This window comes from Corvus brachyrhynchos, unplaced genomic scaffold (genome assembly GCF_000691975.1).
Source record: "Corvus brachyrhynchos isolate BGI_N302 unplaced genomic scaffold, ASM69197v1 scaffold175, whole genome shotgun sequence".
Lineage (NCBI taxonomy): Eukaryota > Metazoa > Chordata > Aves > Passeriformes > Corvidae > Corvus > Corvus brachyrhynchos.
Window position 1 is genome coordinate 3625250 of NW_008238448.1, and position 6714 is coordinate 3631963.

The 6714-nt window shown below is 37.7% G+C and overlaps 1 long non-coding RNA gene across 1 annotated transcript in view; it reads right to left on the bottom strand.

The window, feature by feature from the left end:
- Positions 1 to 2052: 2052 nt before the first annotated feature.
- Positions 2053 to 6714, bottom strand: part of LOC108447287 — a 23874-nt gene continuing 19212 nt past the window's right edge. Inside the window, exon 3 of the long non-coding RNA XR_001862759.1 lies at positions 2053 to 2225. This is a non-coding gene — a long non-coding RNA (uncharacterized LOC108447287). The remainder of the gene's footprint in view (positions 2226 to 6714) is intronic.

Genomic DNA, 6714 nt, shown 5'->3' on the forward strand with positions numbered 1-6714 from the left:
AGTAGTGCTTAGAGGGAAGACACTGCATGGTTTGAAGTGTGTTATTGTACAGTTCACCCTAGACTGTAGATAAGATCTACAACTGGATACATTATAACTGGGAATTTTAAAGCAAGCAGCAAATGTTTACAAATGGAGAAAAAAAGTGTCACTGAACTACTCTCCAGTATGGGGGTTGTTTAATGAAGTGAGTGAAGGGATTTTCAGCTTTATAAAAGACATTTTTATAGTTGGACTGTGTTTGTTAAACTTGCATTAAATTAATCACTGGTGTAATCCCAATGACATTAGGCACTGAAATCAACCACTGGTTGGGGCTATCCAGTTACTACAACTTCAGTTAGATTAATTTCCTCACCCTGAGACTAATCAGGGAAGCACACAGGTCGCAAAGAGGGAAAAGAATGGATAAAATTGAGTAAAGACTGAAGTTTCATTTAGATGTCTACACCCAAATTAAAGCCCCAAGTTAGCAGGTAGGTCTTAATGATGGAGGCACTGTTTTTCCATAGATATTTCACTCCCGGTCTTCACAAATCTGAGCACATCAGCTCTACAGAGTGCCCAAGTGACATCAGGGTCCAGAAATAAGCAGTCTTCTGGCTAAAATTCAGTGCAGTAGATATTTCTAGATTGCTGTAGATATCCTGAAATAAAATAATCTGACTGAAGAATATATTCCATCCCATTAAAACAGCAGGAAAAAAAAGCATCTGTGGGTGGATCATATAGGTGAATGACAGGGTTTGAACACCTTGTTGTGCCCTGGTCTGCTCAGTGGCCTTAGGGGAATGTTGTTTGATTCACTCTGGGTGGTGTGTGGGAGAAACAACAATATTCTCAGGAGCTTCAATGACAAACTTTTACTTGCAAACTTTAGAACACTAAGGTAGAATAAGGTACTTGGCAAATTTTAAAACAACATCCAGACAAAGTAAGGTACTTCATAAACTTTAACTTAGCAAATGTAAACTTATCCAACTTGAACTTACCCAGACACAAGGCACTTACTGATGCATTGACTGGAATTTTTTAGTCTGGCTTACAATATATTTGGAGAAGAAGTTAGAATAAGACAGAGAGAAAGAAAGAAAGAAAAAGAAATGCTAAGAGGAGAAAAATATCCCCACCCATGGATTCAGCCACAAGACTAGATTGTTGCAATTTAGCTGTTGGTAAAAGTGATGGTCACAGTCTTGTTCTGTCAGAGGTGGGGAAAGCCCACAAAACATGAAGTCCAATGGGTTAATATACATTTAGGTTTAGGTGGAATGCCCAGGTACCTCCCCCTGAGTGGAGAGTTTTACACTGTCTGTTACAACAGTGTGGATCTGTTACAACACTGTGGATCATGCCCAGTCCTTTGGTGGAAGGCCCCAGAAATGAGTTTGGGGGCACTTTGGGGGTCTTTGATGGTTTATGAGCCCTTCTAAGATATGAAAGTGACCTCTCACATCAGTGCAGTTGAGCCAGTTATGCCCCATCAGAAGGGATGAATAATATGAATGTCCCAATACCTACCCGGGGATGGGAGGAAGTTTACACTGAGTCAGTTGTGTGGGGGAGGACATCGGCACGATAAAAAGCACTGTGAGATACCTCACAGGATCTGCTTCTTATCAGCCCTCTCCCCTTACCTGTCTCAAACCCCAGTTTCCTACTAAACAAAGGTTTGTTGTGGTCCTCCTCCGGTGCTCAGCCCTCTGCATCTGGGCTGTTTCCGCGCTCATCGTCAGCAAAGCAACCACGCCTTTTGCAAAAGGCCAATAGCTTGAGCCATTAACCATTAACTTTTCAGTCTCTCACACACCTATGGACAACCTTCAGGTTGCTTATGGAGGAGAGAAAATATTGTTTGTAGAGACATTTTTGGGAGTTATAAATATGTAAATGTGTTATTTATAGAATCTGAATAATGACTACTCCATATGAATCCTTCATGCAAAAAAAAGCATTAAACCTAAGGATCAAGTTAGTGCCCTCCATTGATGTATCTTTACCTTGATTTCACTTGTGTTCAATCTATTGATTGCATCTACTTTCTACCCAGAGGCTTATTATATTAAATATAGCATGCCATTCCCTTGTACTCTATACATAAACAAGATTTACAATTAAAAAGAAATGTTTTATGACAAACACTGACCATATGAAATTCACTTGAAGTTAATGGATACTCACCAGGGAGAAAAGAGACAGGTGGGGTTTTTTTCCAGCTTAGGTAACTAGAAAAAAAACATTCCCAAGACAAACATTAAAATTTGTATCTGTATAGATGAACAAAAATCTTTTTGTAAACTAGTTGCAATGATGTTAAGAGATCTGTTTTTATTTCTATTCTGTATAATAGAAAAGAAATTCACAGCCTGACAGGGTACCAAATCTAATGTAAAATCCACATTCTGGCATCAAATCCTGATTTCATCACTTTAATGGAGCCTCAGTAACTTAAATGACTTCAACAGAACCTTAAATTGTTTTCACACCTCTCTCTTAGTTTCTTTGATCACACTTCTGTCAGTTGTATTATGAGAACTGGTGAAGTATGCTCCGTGTAAATTCAGACTTGGCCTTTTGTACAGATTTATAATTGGAGATGAACATTCCAGAGTGATATAAATAGCCATCACAACCTAATTGAGGACAGCCTCAGTGTAAAGGACTGAGAGATAAGAATGAGACTACACAGAGATCCTCAAACTTATGATTTAAAAACTAATTAATACAATTTATTTTGAAAGAAAGAAGAGAGTGATAAGAAAGAAAAACCTCTTCTGAAATGATTTCAACTATTGCAGCTGAGAGAACTCTGTCACCCAGATGTAACAAATGGGGTTCTACAGTCAGGAGAGGAATTCAGTAAACAGGAGGAAGGTGTCACTTGGCCAATTAAATCAGCCAAAACTGTAAAATCTCAAAGGTCATGCCCAAGATAAAGACAGCACTAGGATAATTAATTAAAAATTTGAGAATTGATTTCCTCAAAGAAGCAAAAAGTGAAGAAAAGACAAGAAAGAAATTACAATCAGTAGACAAAGATGTACAAAGTTTTAGGGAAGAGAAAAAAAGAGGACACATTAAATGTAAAATGCAGACATAAATTGATAGAAATTAAGAAAACCCCAAAGAGTTCTAGAAATGCACAATGACTTTGTAAGAGCGATTAATGATTTAATTCTTTGACATTAAAGCCTTATCTGGACTGAGGATGGTACACTCATGGAATTAATCTGTGGGTAAATGAAAACTTAGTTATTTTGAAAGACAGAACACTTGGTGGATGAGAATTTAATTCCAGCTCCTCGCAAGTAAAATTCAGACTCAGAAAGGGAGAAATTCCTCATAACCATTAAGGATTATACACTTCGTCGTTGCTATTTGTGTGGAAAGTGATGACACTAAGATGAAATGTTGGGATGCAGAAGTGTGAGACTGGAGGATTTGATCTAATAGATTTCCAAAGGGAGCTTTTTAAAAATGACCATTATTTTTTAAATTAAAACTAGCTTGGTTAGTTCTCTGCATCTTTAATGACTTTTAAGATATTCTAAACTATTTGTACTTGTGAGGAAGAGGAAAAGATGCAGTGTGACATTTTATGTGCTGGTGCTGTAAATGTTCACTAGTTCCATATACAAACATCAATCTGGTACAGCTAATCAGGATGTTTGGGTGTTGAACTCTGGCAGCAACCAGTGGATGAACTCTGAAGATCTACAATCACTGCTTTTCTTTTAAGGGTCTGACAAGTAGGTTTTTAGATATTTGAATGAGATTTTTAGGACAATCAAAGTGACTACAGAAAGAAATCACATGCACTGAGAGCACTCTGAGATTATGAGATAAATTCAGCCCTGGGAATCCTAGGGGAAGCCAACACTATAATTGCCAAGAGAGAACTCTATGTAAACTCAGGAGGTAATGCTGAGAATGCTAAGCACAACAATGAGGAGACACAAAACAAGAGTAGTTTAAAGACAATTGTACCACATCTTTTCTGTGTCAATAAAAAAAATTTGCACTGTTTTCAGTAAGTCATGATCAAAATTTACTGGAAGAAATGCTCCAGGACAAGATTTGCAAGGAGAAGGAGAGATCTTGACTGTAGGCATAAAAAGAAATATTACTAGTATTTACTACACCTAGTCTTAGATTCTATAGAATCTCCTAGAATTTCCTGTTCAAAATAAATCCTACATAGAGCTAGTTGAAGCAATTGCTACTGAAGGTACCACACATCTGCAAGACATGCATTAAACTCCAACATCTTTTGTAAGATGAAGCAAAGAACTGAGCATTATCATAACTCAAAGGTAATTTCAACTTCTTAATTACATCAGCTCAATTGAGTCAACAAAATTGTAATAGTTTGAGAAGGGAAACAGAAGCCTGGCAAATGAGAAAATGTTTTTCTCAGTTTTACGATTTTCAGTGTTTCTATCAGAACAAACAAAAGGTAACGTGTCTCTAGCCAGACAAAAATGCAGGAGAATATCCCAGCACATTTTTCCATACCTGACCTACACACTGCACTACATCTTCCTGAAGTTAAGCATCAACCATAGATACTTCAGAGATTTTCTTTCAGACAGAACATTCCCAACAGTCAGCAAATGCACCATACTGGTATAAGTGGGAGGTGGACTTTTCTAGTATGGACTCCCATTAAAATTTTCTCGTGAGGTATGTGCCTGAGCTTCACTGAGTGCTTATATGTCAATGGAGATAAAAAGTTCCTATTTCTTGTAGAAAAACAGCTGATCCTAAAGGTCTCTAACAAGGGGAACAAGTTGTCACATTCCATAAATGCACCATTCTGACATGTGGGCAAACCTATTGACTGAAGATGCAAAAACCTAAGATTCTGCGTTCATTTTCACTGAAAAGGTCAACTGTGAGTTCTTTTTTTTCAAGAACAGTAGGTGCTTCTGGAGTTTTCTTTCTCCCTTAATAAACCTTATGGAGGAAGAAGTAAAGGTCAGGAGCACCGGTGTAGGAAAGACTACTGCAGCAATCTAAAAAAGAGCACTGAAGAATGGGCATGAGAGTAGCCTCAGAATATGTAAATGCTCTTCCTCTGCTCCCAGTTCCTCAGAGGCTGCACAAAAGGCACTGGGCTTACCCTGATTTAGGAGGATGGACTAGATAACCTCTTAACCTTCAGCCCTATTATTTTCCATGAATCAGCAGAAAGAGAAACTCCCTCGGTTCTTGAGGTTCCAAACTCCCATTTTTCTTTTCAGGTGTCTAAATTATATAAACACATGAATCTTATCACTAGACACAAACCAGACCCAACATAATTACAATGCACATCAGTTATCGGTAGATTCTTGGTCCTGCCCCTACTGACTTTCTTAGGAGTGCAAACATATAAAATATACAATGCAAATCTTGTCATACACACAAAAATTTATGAATAATCACTGTGGTGGTTCTGCTTGTTGGATTTGATCATCAGTAATTTTGTCAATTTTTGTCATCAAGGAAAGCCCATTTTGTTAATACATTACCAATGTGAGCTAGGATGCTTTCAAGGTATCTAACAACTACTGCAAGTGTCTAAAATACCATTTATTTCATGCCAACTTCATCTTTATTCATCAAACAGTACCCTATAATTACACATATTCAGAGACTTTAATAAATAGATTTTTACTGCCACAGCGATCTTCACCATAAAAAAAGATGTCTAGCTCTCAGGCTGGCAAGACTTTCTTTCCTTACAACTGTTTTTATTGCATTTTGAAAATGAGATTGTAGGACAGCAAAGACAGGTGAAACGGATTCTTGCTCAACACATACTGAACATAAGGGTTTGCTCCATTTTTCCTGACATTACTTAGCTTTCTTCAGGCTGCATTGTGTGATCTTTTATGAAAGTCACTTTGTGACCATTTCTGGCAGTCACAAATTAGTCTCTGCTGTTTGGTGATGCAAGACAACCTGCTAGTTCCTTGGAGAAGCAAACCAGCAGCACCACAAATGATAAACTTCCCAAAGTCAAACATGTTTCTTGTTTCAGCCTTGTCAGACAAGCTACAGAGATCTTTAACTTCAATTATTTGTAACTGCCTGGAAGTCAGCATAAGCTGTCCATATGGGAAGCTTGACAAAGCTGTCAATAATGCCTGTTTCACTGCAAATCTATGCCAAAGAACTTTCTGCTTGTATAAAATTAGACAATGATTTTCATTTTTCATTTTAGTTCCCTTCTCAGTATTTTAGGAAGAAAGGAATGGGCCTACCATTAGGTAAAAATGTAAGTCGAGGATGTATGCATGAGGAAAGCACAGACAGCAATGAACTGGCATGCATAACATAGTATCCATTACTGAGCCCCTGGGCATGTATTTGACTGAAGCTACTTTCAGTCAGCTTGCACATTTTTGCACACAATTTATAGTTGAAAGTATGTGTTGCTAGTTTGGGAGTTTAGGCAGGTTAAGTCTGGCATCTGATTTTCAATAACATGTAGGAAACACTGGAATAATTTACACTCCCATAGCACCACTATACACTCAGAGTAGCACAATTTAAACAGTAAAATGTATGAGTTTGCATCTGGGATGCTGCATTAATTTATTGTATATCTCTGCAGTTTATTTCTGAAGTAAAACCCAGGCTCTCTTGAAATCAATAAGAATTTTACCACCTGCTTCAGCACAGCCCAGACTTTATCCTTACAATGTGGGCTTGCACAGCAGAGGGAAA